This window comes from Saccopteryx bilineata, chromosome X, assembly GCF_036850765.1.
Source record: "Saccopteryx bilineata isolate mSacBil1 chromosome X, mSacBil1_pri_phased_curated, whole genome shotgun sequence".
NCBI classification, from domain to species: Eukaryota; Metazoa; Chordata; class Mammalia; order Chiroptera; family Emballonuridae; genus Saccopteryx; species Saccopteryx bilineata.
Window position 1 is genome coordinate 76643978 of NC_089502.1, and position 15690 is coordinate 76659667.

Sequence of the window (15690 nt, forward strand, 5' to 3'; positions counted from 1 at the left end):
ATTTTCCTCTCTTGGGTTTCCTTGACCACGTTCATTCTTTGCCAAAAGAATCCAGAGTGAAACAAAATATATATGAGATAGAAATTTAGTATCCCCTTAAAATGGAAGAAATCTCATTCGTCCATCCTCTTGCCCACGGGCACTACTGTACCTTAATCAGACACCTATCCATCTTCCTGCCCTTACATTTTTCCAAAGGAGGTTGCACAACCTCCAACTCAATGTTATGCAACCATACTGACAAGAACTTTTAGTCTCTATTCAGACTGTCCTAAAGAAATAACAAATCAAAAGCCCCTATAATCTTGTTTTGTGTTCTTGGGAGCAGAGGCCTGGAACTGCAGGGAGAGAATAGGGGAGGGTTTGAGTGTAAGAGGCAGTGCTGTGAGGAACACCAGAGAGCAGCACTCATGACATACAGCCTGTACTACAGGGAATATGGATCCAGAGTTGAGCAGCCTTTGTGTGGAGCGCACTCTCTTCCATGCACACCATCCAGCTGCCTACTACCATTAGGGGCTTCTTCCCTACTTGAAGTTCATTTCAACCCTAATTTCACCTGGCACCTCCTTTGGGACAGTCTGTACTTTAAACTAAACCCTTTCTGAAAGTTGTCAGTTCCCTCCCTATTTAATGAAATGTTCTTCTACTTAAGTTAGTGATTGATTTCTTTTACTATAGTATCTCTAGATTGCCTAGGGGTCAGGGCAATCTGGGAAAAAGTGGTGTGATCTAAGTTTGTCAGTGTCTGTGCATGCTTATCAAGGGTTGCTAAAGACCTAACTCTTTAGTTGACAAGAGTCTGGCCTCCAGCTTCCATATAGGTTAATTATATACTGAATTATCTAGTAACAATAAGACCTAGAAAGATAATAATGTTGTAATTAGCCAGTCTTCCTTTCTTAATAAAGGCTAACATTTATTGAACACTTACTATGTGCCAGGCACTCTTTTAAGTAAGCACTTTATATATTTTAGCTCAGTTAATCCTCAGGACAATCCTATGATATTGGTACTATTTTTATATCTACATTTTATTGATGAGGCACAGGCAGATCAAGCAACTTGCCCCAAATCGCACAGCTAATAAGTGGTAAAGTCAGGATTTGAACCCAGACAGTCTGGTATTGGAGTCCAGGTTTTTAATTTGCCTCTGCAGAAGATTCCTTTAGCCTTGTATGCCACCATAAAGGAAGCAAGATGGGAAAATATTAGAAAAAGAAAAAGGAAAGAAAGAAAGCCCCACCAAAGAAAAAAAAATGCACAGGGTGGGAATGAGTAGAATGTCATTACCAACTGCTCAGTAACATTCTAGTGTAGCTTCCTTCTCCTGCCTAGATGTTCTTCATCTCTTTGGTCTTTAGTCTCAAAGCCCAGCATAGGTCCTACCTCCACCATAAGCCTCCATATCCATCCAAATGTACAGTGATCTGTACTTCAATAACTTTTTTACAGATTTATTGTCTGTAATGTTCATTTGGCTCTGACTTGCATTCTAAATTAGGTTTTCATGCATTTATGTCTCCTCTTACCAACCACACTGTAAATTCTCTAAGGGAAGAGAGTAAGACTTCTAGTATTTCTCTTGCATCTTGCTTCCCCTATAATGCCTAGCACTGTGTTTTGCAAATAACAGGCACTCAGTAAATATTTGTTGGTTGACTGATTGATTGAAAAAGGTCAGAAACTGCATCAAATTTTGTTAACTCTGTATCATTTAGTGAAGAACTATGCACTCAAGGTGTACTCAATAAACATTAATAATAATTATCATTCCAAAAGTCGATGGAGTTTCGACAGTGTGTAGAGAATAATGGTGCTTTGAAGAGCTTAGCTTAGCCTTCTCTTATTACTTCAAGGTACACTCTTTTCTCTGAGTCCCTGATGCATTTGAAGTCAGGACTAGTTATCTCTCCACTGTTTTCTCCCCCAATTTGATAGTTATCCCCTTGAAAGAAATGGCTAGAGCTGTGCTGGGAACATAACAGAATCACAGAATTGGAAGGGACTGTAGAGCTTTCCCTATTGTCAGACTTCCCACCCAATGCAAAAAATCCTTTTTGCAACAGCCATGATCAGTTCTTATTTAATTATATGTTTCCAGTATCAGGAATTAACCAAAATAGGACACACAGGAGGAAGAGTAGGTTCAGGGGCTAGATAATGAGTTGAATTTTGACTACGTGCAGTTTAGCGTGACTGTTAGCCAACCAGTGTAAAAAAAAAACAAAAACACAGCATAAATTCAAGTCTCAATCTCAGGAGAGAGGTCAGGGCTGAAGATAAAGACTTGGGAGTCTTGGGTGTGGAAGTTGTAGTTGAAACACTAAGATTGAGTAATACTTCCAAGGACAAGAGAAGACAGAAGCCAAGGACAAAGTCTTTGAGAATTTCTCCACTTGAAAATGACAGGAGAAATCAATGAGGTCAGAGAACTGGAAGACAAAAGAGAATTTTAAAGAGAGGCTGCTCAGAGTCTATGGAGGTTGGAGCAATGAAGTTAGCATAAGAATGAGAAAAACTTATTTGATCTGGTGAATAAGACGCTAGACTTTTGATGACCTTGGAAAGAGCAGTCTCAGTGAAGTAGGTTCTTATTTTTACTTATTCTTGTTATCTCTAATGACTACCACAATGCCTATTTTATACACATTTGTTGAATAACTGAATGAATGGATGGATGAATAATAATCCCTGCCCCCAAAAAGGAGGTAATGGGAAAAAGGGGAAAAAGTTTTAAAAAAAAGGCACCTCCCCCTCTCTGAAGCAAGAGGGAAATATGGGGTGACAATGCAGAGAAATGTTAAGGTGAAAAGAGAGAAGTTGAGGGTTATGATTTTCCCCAAAATAGATGAAGTAAGATCATCTGAGAATCTATCACAGGTTCTGTTCTGTTTGATGCAGTAAACTCTCAATAGATAAGAACTATAAACTCTTGACAAAATACACATACACACATGCACACGTGCACGCACAGCCCTGAAAGCTCCAGAGAGTGAACAAAAGCAGGCAGATATTGGAGGGAGGTTGGAACTTGGAATAAGGGAACAGCATGGGGCAAATATCCCATTTTTATGGCTTTAGCCTGAGGGCAGGCTGCAGTCACAAGCCATACTTATTTAAACTATATTAGAAAACCTTCATCTTTTTAGCCTGAAGAACCAGACAACAGGGCCTGTGGCAATGAGGGTCTCAAGAAAGTGAGGGGATAACTCAGAAAAAATCCTGAGAAAATGAGCCCTAAATGATTTACATAGATTCTCCCCAAGACTTCTCTTGAATGACAAATACATAGGGCAGACTCAAAGCAGCTTCCATCTAAGACTAAAAGAATGGAACAGAGATTTGAGCCGCCACCCATCATTGGAAAGACAGTTTTTAGTTTTAATCTAACCAAGTGAATTGCTTGCTGAAATAAATATATCCACACTCTTGAGGAATATAACAGAATCTGGAGTTTCTATAGCATTCACGATGTCCAGGAAACCCTCTAACTTATTCAATATATGAAGAATCAGGAAAATGTGACCCATTTCCATGGGAAAAGACAATTAATAGAGGCCAACTCTGAGATGATGATGCTCCATAAGAAGAGAAAAATACACCAGTTATGAATGAAAAGATAGGAAATCTCAGGAAAGAAATAGAAAATATAAAAAATAACTAAGGCCCTGGCCGGTTGGCTCAGCAGTAGAGCGTTGGCCTGGCATGCGGGGGACCCGGGTTCGATTCCCGGCCAGGGCACATAGGAGAAACGCCCATTTGCTTCTCCACCCCTCCCCCTCCTTCCTCTCTGTCTCTCTCTTCCCCTCCCACAGCCAAGGCTCCATTGGAGCAAAGATGGCCAGGGCGCTGGGAATGGCTCCTCGGCCTCTGCCCCAGGCGCTAGAGAGGCTCTGGTTGCGGCAGAGCAATGCCCCGGAGGGGCAGAGCATCGCCCCCTGGTGGGCAGAGCTCGCCCCTGGTGGGCGTGCCGGGTGGATCCGGTCGGGCGCATGCGGGAGTCTGTCTGACTGTCTCTCCCCGTTTCCAGCTTCAGAAAAATGCAAAAAAAAAACCTAAATGGAAATTCTAGAACTGAAAAACACAGTATCTAAAATTTTTAAGTAAATTAGATGGACTTAACAGGAGGAGTCAGTGAACTTTAAGATATAGCAATAAAAAGTATCCAATTGAAAAGGGGCAGAGTTGAAAAAAATGAACAGAGCCTCACAGACCTGAGGGACAATGTTCAGGTCTACAATACATGTAATTGTAGAGAAAGAGGGAAAAGAGAATGGAGTCAGAAACATCACTGGAAGAAATAATGGTTGAACACTTCCCAAATTTAGTGAAAGGCATACATTTAGAGTTTCAAGCTCAGCAAAGCCCAAACAGGATAAATATGGAAAAAACTGTACCTATGTGTATCAGAATCAAACTGCTGAGAACCAGAGATCAAGAGAAAATCTTGAAAACAGCAAAAGCAAAACAACACACTGCATATAATGATTCAAATAACAATAGATTTTTCCTCAGAAACTATGAATACTAGAAAACAGTAGGAAAACAATTTTAGATTGCTGGGAAAATAATCACTGCCAACCCAGAATTCTATGTTCAATAACAATATTCTTTTAAAACAAAGGCAAAATAGCCTGACCTGTGGTGGCACAGTGGATAGAGTGTCACCTGGAATGCTGAGGTCCCGGCTTTGAAACCCCAGGCTTGCCTCGTCAAGGCACATATGAGAAGCAACTACGCATTGATGCTTCCTGCTCTTCCCTCCCCTTCTCTGTATCTCTCTTTCTCTCCCTTCTTTCCAAAAAAATCAATAAAATATTTAAAACGAAGGCCAAATAAAGACATATTCAGATAAAAGGGAGTCTCTCTCATGCTTATAAGACTTTATTCTTAACGTATTTTTTCTTATTTATTTATTCATTTTAGAGAGGAGAGAGAGACAGAGAGAGAGAAGGGGGAGGAGCTGGAAGCATCAACTCCCATATGTGCCTTGGCCAGGCAAGCCCAGGGTTTTGAACTGGCGACCTCAGCATTTCCAGGTCGACGCTTTATCCACTGCACCACCACAGGTCAGGCTAAGACTTTATTCTTGAGTGATGTTCCCTTTGTCTAGAACACACAGCATCTCTTTCAGACTTCAGCTTGCTAATTCCTCTTCATCCTTCATACCTAAGCTTAGATGCCACTTCACCCAGGAAGCCTTCCCGATCCTTTAAGTCTGAGTTAAATTCTCCTCTTTTATACACCTATAGCCCCCTTATTTCCCTGACCACAGCATTTATTACAGTGTATGTAATTGCTTGTTTGATTGCCCGTGAACTCCACTATACTCTATTCTCCTTGAGGGCATGCACTTTCTTTTCCTGATTGGTGTATTTGCAGTCTCTGACATATAATAGGCACTCAATTAATATGTATTGAATAAAAGGAAAGAATTCTGGTTCCAAAGTATTTTTTTTTCTTTCTATTACACTAGGCTGTCGTCACGTAGAGGGAGGTACTGACACTACTGTAAGATTCACTGCTATTATACTCTCTTAAACCTGATGGTGAAATCTACTGTCTCTGAAAAACTGCAGCTTTCATTGAACTATTATTTTCCTGGGATTCTATGAGCACTTACTGTTTTGGGACAAAAACATAGATCCCTGGCAATGAATGCTTGTGAAAATCATTTTAATACTACTTCAAAATAAATGGCTAGTTTTTTGGGGGGAAATGATTAAACTATGGTACATCCAACTGATAGAATGTTATGCAGGAACTAAAGTTATATTTATGAACCTGTGTGATCATTTGAAAACATCCTTATACGTTAAGTGGGAGAAAAAAACAAAAATACAAAATTATACATACAGTGTGATTATAACAATGTTTTTTAAAAATATATGTAGAAGGGAAAAATAATACTGGAAAGAAATATAGTAAAATATTAACTGTAATTTTTATTGGGTGATAGAACTGTTGGTGCTGTAATTTTTTCTGTATTTTATAATTTTTCTTTCATAAATATGCATTATTCTAATAAGTGGGTTGGGGGGACTTTTTTAAAGGTTTAAAATAGAAAGTCTCGAGGTAGGTAAAAGTCACTGGTATACTAGACCACAATCACAAGTAAAACAGGACTGTTTTTAAGTCTCCTTTCTCTTGAACTTACATCTCAAAGACCTGATACCAGTCGTGGATTAAGTGAGTGCATGACCATGTGGAAGGATGCTGGGAGGATGACCTCAGGAAAAGGGGATCAGCAGTGGAGACTGCCAGAGGCAGAAGGAGAGACTAAGCAGAGATCAGAGAAAGTAAACATAAAAGAACAGGAAATGGGAAGGAGAGCGAAAGACAAGAAGATAGGTATGTATCTTTTCATACACTGGCGCCCATATGAAAAAGAGGAGATAGTCGTGGATTTTTATAACAGGCATAGTTAACACATTTTTTATGTTACTTTATTATTATCTGTATTAAGTGCATATTTGCGCCTTACGCCTCACTATTTCTCCCGGGGGCCAGATGTGTATTTCTTCAGCTCACATGTGCTGTCATATCTGCCTGACCCTGCCAGGGAAGATCAACTGGACACCAGATCTGGACATTCTGGAGCCTACTCTTGAAGCAAATTGCATAACCATGAGCCTATCTATGTGAGTTAAAGATTTAGCAGGCTATGTGGGACAGTCAGGAACCTTCTGAGTGATAAAGGGGATCTGGATGGGGATTCAGGGAGCCCAGAGGCATTTATGGTAAACAAGAAAGTAGATAAGTTCTCTTTGGGTCTAAACCCCATTTATGACATACAACTCAACTCCCTGAACAATGCTGGCTCATAGCCAAGACCATTTTTGTAAGATGTGTATACTATTCTTTTGACTTTGTGTACTACTTCTGTCATCCTTGAAACTTTTACTGGGCTAGTAGGATGGCTGATGGGGGATTTTAGTTTATTAAATGTCAAGTGAGGGTGTTGGGATTAGAAATGAATTTCGACATGGTTCGGTTTGAGTACGGTCATTTCCCACACAGACAAGCTTTCTAGCAACCTTGTTTTTTCCGTAAGATAACCCATATTTTAACCCATCTGGAAACCAGGAACAAGGAGACTTAATCTTAAAAGAAGAACATGTAAAAGGACCAATACAAGATCTTAGCATCATCCATTGACTTTTATAGGGTGGGCACAATCGTCTTAGAGCTCCCAATCATGTAACTTGTAGTGTACAAGATTGTGGCTTCCATTACCCCGTGCTAGAGTCTTGCTCTGCCCAATACAGTAGTTACATACAGTAGTCACATGTGACTAAATTTAAATTAATTTAAATCAAATTAAACTTCATCTCCTAAGTTGCCTGGCCACATTTCAAATGCTCAACAGGCACGTGTAGCTAATGGCTACTGTATTGGACAGTGCAGATATAAAGCATTTCCTTTGTCACAGAAAGTCCTACGGGATAGCACTGTTAAGCCTAGACTCACAGTGTTGTTATTTGGGACCAGGCATCTCTGGATCTGCATCTAAAGTGACCTACTTTTTTCTTACTTCAGGTGTCTCTTTGCATTACTGTGCCCAGTAACATCCGGAAGTTGAAGCAGTTTTGCAGACTTATTAGCCCTCTTGACACACACACATACACACACACACACACACACACACACACACACACTTCTCCTTCAGGGAATGGCTAAATATGGTTTATCCATTAAATGGAATACAGTGCAGCAGTTAAAGGGAATGAACTAGATGTTTTGAGAATAGATCTCAAAAACACTTTTGTGTGAAAAACATCAATTGCTATCCTGGCCAGTGATATAGTGGATAGAGCATCAGCCCAGAGTGCCGAGGTTGCCAGTTTGAGCCCAGGTCAGGGCATATATGAGAAGTAATCAATGGCTGCACAACTAAGTGGAACAAGTTGATGCTTCTCTCTCTCTTTCTCTCTCCTTTCCTCTCTCTCTCTCAAAAAAATATTTAAAAAAAGAAAGAAGAGGCCCTGGCCGGTTGGCTCAGCGGTAGAGCGCCGGCCTGGCATGCGGGGGACCCGGGTTTGATTCCCGGCCAGGGCACATAGGAGAAGTGCCCATTTGCTTCTCCACCCCCACCTCCTCCTTCCTCTCTGTCTCTCTCTTCCCCTCCCGCAGACAAGGCTCCATTGGAGCAAAGATGGCCCGGGTGCTGGGGATGGCTCCTTGGCCTCTGCCCCAGGCGCTAGAGTGGCTCTGGTCGCGACAGAGCGACGTCCCGGAGGGGCAGAGCATTGCCCCCTGGTGGGCAGAGCGTCGCCCCTGGTGGGTGTGCCGGGTGGATCCCGGTCGGGCGCATGCAGGAGTCTGTCTGACTGTCTCTCCCCATTTCCAGCTTCAGAAAAATACAAAAAATATATATAAAAAAATAAATAAAAAATAAAAAAAAGAAGTCAGTTGCTGAATGTAACAATTTATTGCACACAAAACAATACTACATTTTTCCTATGTAATACTAATTTTTTAAAAAGGTCTGGGCCCTGGCCAGATGGCTTGGTTGGTTACAGCATTGTCCCAGTGCACAGAGGTTGTGGGTTTGATCTCCAATTAGGGCACATACAGGAACAGAGCGATGTTTCTCTCTCTCTCTCTCTCTCTCTCTCTCTCTCTTTCTTCTTCCTCTCTCTCTCTCAAATCAATAATAAACTGAAAAATAAATAAAAATCTGGAAGAATACATGCCAAACTTATGACCATGGTAAATTCATGGGGGTGAAAAGGGATAAATGGGACCTTTAGATTTTTCTGTAATAGTCTAAATTTTTAAATGAATATATATATATATTCACATTTTACCTGTATAATTAGAATTTTAAAATAGGATTCAAATTATATATACAATATGACTATAGATATATAAAAATATGATGGTGAAAAAATAAGGGAAGTACACGAGCCCTGAAAATAATTGTGATAAGGTAGTTGGATTGTGGATAATTATTTTCTTCTATTTTTCTATTTTTTTCTATGTTTTTGTCTTGTGGCTATAATGTTAATAAAATAAAAAATGTTAAATAAAAACAATGAATCCACCTTGATGCTGTTAACTAGTTTATCACATATGAAGTATAGTTATTAAGAGGCAATTGGTTCTGGTATATAATTTGTGTCATAAATAACAGCTCAACATCATTTCTGTAAAAGTTTTTAATTGTCCTTAGTGACAGTGTCCAAAATTCAACTTTCCAATATAAAAAGCCCATTCTGCAACCAATTCATACCAGCAGGCACACAAGGAGCCTACAATTCCTAAAAGCAAAGTTTCCTTCGGAATATTTACGAACCTTCCCTTTTTGTTCTCAGGCCACCTGACTGGTGATGACTTTTGAAAACTGTTTAGACCCAAAAGCTGCTTCCTAGGAAAAAGCAGGCTTCACCTGCACCCTACCTTCGTGGGAATATGGACTAGACTTCCATGCAGGCAATAGCCCTGGTCAGGCTTCTCAACTTTCAAGACAGAATGTAAACCCTGTCACCCAACCACCTGTTCATCTGGCTTCCAAAACATATGGATCCTGCCTCAGTCAACAACAGAGCATAGCAATATTTCTGGCCTTCATCAGAGAATAAGTATTATCAGCCTCTGAGGGTCTCATCAAAAAATTGGCTATGAGAAGAGATACTTATGGAATATATTGTAAGGGACATTCTATCTATCCACTCCTTTAGGTGGCATTTTAAGTTGTGTCTCAGATCAAGTTAGAACACCAGAAAGTTACACGCCTGAGCCATATTAGCTCAGCCCCTGCAGAAAAGGCTTTAATGTTACACCCTTGGCTTTTAGCCAGGGTAGTTACAAGAAAGTAATATGAAAATCTCTTCTGTGTGTGCTATGAAACTTACTGAGGACATTGTTCCTTACGTTAATCCCACATGAGAAATTTTTTTTATGGAATTCAGTGCCAGCAATGGACCATTTTGTAGCTGTTAAAATTATAATTCTGGAGGACTAAATATAAAAATGTGTTTAGGACATGTTCATTGAAAAAAACCAGAACACGACCCAGCATACAGACTATAACTGCAGCCATGTAAAATTATTTGTGTCTGTGGACAAGAACTGAAAGCTGATAGGCAAAATTGAAAATTGAATGAGGGCAATGGGGTTAGAAAGGTTTTACTTGTTCAAAAATTTTTGTTTGCTGCAGCCCAGTCTTTTCAATGGGGGAAGAAAGACTTTAGTGACAGGAAAATCTGTCTCTGTTGAGGAATTGCTACATATCTTTCTTTCTGATAACAAGAGTTCTGTATTTTACTTTGTTTCCCTTTTCCCCTGGCTGCCCCAAAAGGTGAATTTAGTTTTCAGCACATTAGCTTCCTCTTCCTTTCTGTGCCTCTGATATTCCATTTCTACAATCTCATGACATTTGTACTCTTTGCCGGGGGGGGGGGGGTGTAAAGTGTCTCATATCCCTTATAGAACGAGACAAAATATAAAGCCTTCTCCCGGTTCAAAAGTTATACACAGTCATATTAAATTGGAGAACTATAAGAAAGTTAGAAAATAAAAAAAGATAAGTACTGTTAACAGTTTTTGGCATTTCTCCTATCTTCTCTCAATGTATTTTAAACAAGATTATGGGCATATTCTCTCTTCATGTAATTTTAAAACATAAGCATATTTTCATGTAGTGGAAAATTTTTGGTTAATAACTCCAGTAACCATCTCGCCAGTACGACATTCAATCGTTGGAACCATGGAGACCTGTTGGGAGAAGCTCAAAGGTCAGTTCGGAGGAGGCCAAAACCTGAGAGATGGGGCCTTGCGGCCCCTGTTCCTACAGGGGCCAGGAGCCATCAGCGTGGGGGCGAGTGAAAGCTCAGAGCAGCCTAAGGCCAAAAGATCACAGGAGATAGCTAGGCCTTTGGAGCTAGGAGAGACTTCAGAGATATCGAGTACAACAGTCTCAGTTTACAACTGAAGCAAACAAAGCCAGCAGAGGTGAACTGACTCATGGAGGCTCCGGAGTCAGCCTGCCTAGATTTGTAACTCTGATCTACCGCTTGGAGCTCTGGGCCTTCACTAGGTCCCTTCACCTGTGCGAAACAAAACGGTAACAGCATTTAACTCACATGCTTCTTGTGTGGCCTAAATCAGATGATTCATGTAAAGAACTTAGTACAGTGCCTAACACATACTAAAAACTCAATAAATGTTAGTTATTAATAGTAGTGTCATTTTATCATCATTCAACTAGTGATGGGAGCTATGAGAATGACTCAGATCTCCTGACTCAATCGAGTGCTCTTTTCACTGCATCCGAAGGACTTCTAGGGCCCAGTAGGGACTGAATGTTGCCTTGAGCTGCGTAATGGTGCCAAACCAAATCTCACTGGAGCTTCAGTCCACTTCAGTGCACTTGACATAAAAGCACTTAGCCTGGTGTCTGGAAAAAAATCAGTAGGCTCCTAATAAGTATTTACTAACTGAAAAGATTTTTTAAAAACAAAAGAGTTCAAGCCCTGGCTGGTTTGCTCAGTGGTAGAGCGTCGGCCTGGCGTGCGGGAGTCCCGGGTTCGATTCCCAGCCAGGGCACACAGGAGAAGCGCCCATCTCCTTCTCCACCCCTCTCCCTCTCCTTCCTCTCTGTCTCTCTCTTCCCCTCCCACAGCCAAGGCTCCATTGGAGCAAGGTTGGCCCGGGCACTGAGGATGGCTCTGTGGCCTCTGCCTCAGGCGCTAGAATGGCTCTGGTTGCGGCAGAGCGATGCCCCAGATGCGTGGAGCATTGCCCCCTGGTGGGCATGCCGGGTGGATCCCGGTCGGGTGCATGCGGGAGTCTGTCTGACTGCCTCCCCGTTTCCAGCTTCAGAAAAACACAAAAATAAAAATAAATAAATAAATAAATAAAAACAACAGAGTTCAGAGGGTGGTACTGGCTTCTAAGAGAAGAACTAGAAATCTTCTGCAGAAACACATAAGGAAGGACTTAGAAAAGAAGGTTACTAAAAATATGCATGGCCCTGCCTGGGTAGCTCAGCTGGTTAGAGCATGTCCAATACATCAAGGTTTTAGGATCGATCCCCATCAGGGCACACACAGGAATCAACCAGTGAATGTCTAAGTAAGTGGAACAACAAAATCAATATTTCTCTCACTCTCTCCCTTCCTCTTTCTCTAAAATCAGTAAATAAAAAAATTTAAAAATGTACGTTTTATACATGTCTGTGAAAACCAGGCACAAGTAGAGGTGGTGCTTTCTGAGATTCCTTGAACTTTCTCAGTGCTTTTTGTTAATTTTTGCATCTTTCCTTGTAGGCACTAGCAAAAATCCTGTACAAACCCTAGGTGGGGGTTGTGTGTTTTTTCAGAGCTTTCCTTGTAGGCACTAGCAAAAATCCTGTACAAACCCTAGGTGGGGGTTGTGTGTTTTTTCAGAGCTGGGCAGGGTAAAAAAGAAGCGGGGAAACGTCTGTCTCAATTCAAATTAATAAAGCCAGTTTGGCAGCAGGCTTGGGGGGTGGCACCCAGGTAGAAGAATGGGCGGTGGCAGTAAAGAGGCAAGAAAGCCAAACCCTGTGCCCTTCAAGAGGAAGGAAAAAAACAAGTGGTGAATGGGGAGCCAGTTGAGACCACAAACTCTGGGACTGTGACTAGGAAAAAGGCCTGTGCCCACTCTGCCATGTCCTGCCATATCTGTTCATAATTTATGACTACAGTGGTTTCGGGAGGACTTCTACTAGTCCTCTTTATCACTATTGTCTCTTCTATTCTCTAAGGCCACCTTGCTAACTCTTTTTCTTGACTAATGTATATGCTAGCACTCCCACAGTAATAAGGGGAACAACCCTGATCTCTCCAGGCACATGCTTTTAAGTTGTAGTGTTTTTACCATTCCATTGCCCCTTCAACTCAATCTTCTGAAATCATCTGGTCCTATGGCTTATGGTCATTTTTATCTGTCCAGAGTTTCAAGGTATATTCTCATCTTTACAGTAAAAGCTCAATAACCATCTGTTGATTGACTGCAGCATTTACAATCTAGCTGGGGAAACAATTATGCCCTCATGAAATGAGAAGCCATGTTAACCACAAGCACAAAATGAAAGAATACAAACTGTGAGTTCACAGAGGTTCAGGAGATACAAAGTAGATAAGTGATCTGTCAAGTTGGACCAGTCTGGGAAAGTTTCCAAGAGCACCTAAGTTTTGAGCTTTGAGTTGGAAATGTAAGGAGGTAATGGACAAGAGGTGGTGGAAAGGTGGACATTTTCTAAAAAATGCACAAAGGGCGACAGTGCAAGATATAACTCAAGCCAGGGCAGGTGCCTGCCTTGCCCTGCCATTTCCCTGTCTCAGCAGCTCTGCGTGATCTCCCACCATGCCTGTTTCAGTTAGAAGAGAGCTCCTTGTGACTTAGTGCCCACCAGGGTCTCTCCTAACCAAATTCACCACTCATGCAGCCTTTACCAAGTACTCCAGGCAGGAGGGAGAGGGATACAGAGGAAATGTTTGTAGGCATTGTGAACAACTATGTCCCATCTCTTTAGTCTGGAGCTCAGATAGAAATACACGGTCTGGTAAGTCTTTACCCTCTTCACAACAAAGGAAGGACCATTGCATGTTGGAGTACAAGGAAGCAGGAATATGTAAAGCCAAGATGATTATGTTACCATGAGTAGACTAATATGACTTTGAAGGCCCTGTGTGCTGCTGCCTCTGAAAAATTCCAGGTTGTGTGGAAATCCTTCCCGACAGGAGCAAAGCCTGGTCACCACAACGCAGTACGTGTCAAGCAACACTGCAAATAATGCTAGGAGTTAAATTGCACACCCAACCCCTATGAGCTTGCCATGTAACAGGACAATTTGGGCTTGGACAGGCATAAAATACATATGATACATTTATTAAAAAGCTGTTGATATTCAGGATGCAGGGACCACACCGAGACTCTGGTCACAGCCCATGCAAAGGTCTCTGACCCTGCTCCTCTGTGGGGGAAGGGGGAGGGGGAGGGGCACAAAGAAAACTAGATAGAAGGTGACAGAGGACAATCTGACCTTGGGTGATCGGTATGCAACATAATTGAATGACAAGATAACCTGGACATGTTTTCTTTGAACATATGTACCCTGATTTATTGATGTCACCCCATTAAAATTAATAAAAATCTATAAAAAAGCCATCAAATGTACAAGTGCAATGTCATTCAGTTCCTGATCCCATTCATTTGAACATCACTTACTAAATGTCTACCACTGTATGTGACCCCAAGCTGGCGTCACAGAGCTACATAAAACTGGTCTGAGCTCTCAAGATCAGTTAAGTGGAAGAGACATACATATAAGCAAATAATTACAATACAGTATGGTTTGTGCTGTATAACACAAGCCTGTATGAAATGGTTGAAAATTCAGAAAAGAAAGAGCTGACTGCACCTGACAGAAATAGGAAAGGCTGAATAGAAGTTTTCCAGAATAAGAGACTTGGGATGAAGGTGATGAGAGGGAGAACAGCCCAGGAAAGGTAGAAAGGGGGTGGCATTTCCACGAAACCAGAAAATTCTGACTGGTTGGAACTTAGTGAGCCCAGGGAAAGATGCAGCAAGAAAGTTGGGAGGCCCTGGCCGGTTGGCTCAGTGGTAGAGCGTCGGCCTGGCGTGCAGGAGTCCCAGGTTCGATTCCCGGCCAGGGCACACAGGAGAAGCGCCCATCTGCTTCTCCACCCCTCCCCCTCTCCTTCCTCCCTGTCTCTCTCTTCCCCTCCCGCAGCGGAGGCTCCATTGGAGCAAAGATGTCCCGGGCGCTGAGGATGGCTCTGTGGCCTCTGCCTCAGGCGCTAGAATGGCTCTGGATGAAACAGAGTGACCCCCCAGAGGAGCAGAGCATCGCCCCCTGGTGGGCATGCCGGGTGGATCCTGGTCGGGCACATGCGGGAGTCTGTCTGACTGCCTCCCGGTTTCCAGCTTCAGAAAAATGCAAAAAAAAAAAAAAAAAAAAGTTGGGAAATGGCCGGGCTCTGAAGAGAGCTGTATGCCTTGTTAGGGAGTCTGAACTTGAGCGCATAGGCAATGAGGGAAATCAAAGGAAGTGTTAAGCAAGGAAATTATATGATCACATATAAGCGATATAGTCCCAGTTCTCCCTCCTAGCTGTGTGACTTTGGGCAAGTCACTAAATCTCATACCATTAGTGCCTTCATCTATAAAGTGAGGATAATAGTGGTACCTACCTCACAGGATTGATGAAGAGAAAATGAGCTAATGTGCATGTAAAGCGATCAGGACAGTGCCTGGCACATAGCACACCATACATTTTAGCTATTATTATCCAGAAAGTGTCTTAGAAAGGTAATTTTGTTGGCAGTATTAAACATGCACTGTGGTGAGGAAAATATTGGTGAGGGTAATTAGTTCGATTAAGATGACGTTGGATTTTAATCCAGTGATAAATAAACTCTTGAAAAGGGATTTGGATGTGAGAAGCTAGGAAGATGAAAAGGTGAGGGGTAAGTCTAGCTTGGGAGACTCGGTGGGTCAGGGCAACCATTTACCAAATTTAGAGATAAGAGTAGCCAGAGAAAGGATAGGGGTGTGGGTGCAGGAACAAAGAAAGGAGTTCAGATTGGGGCCTGTTGGAAGAAGAAGTGAAGGCGCCGGAGGTGGGTACCTTAAGGATATCAATCTTTACCCCGAGGCCAGAAGAGCCAATGGAGAACACTGATTGGTCAGCGA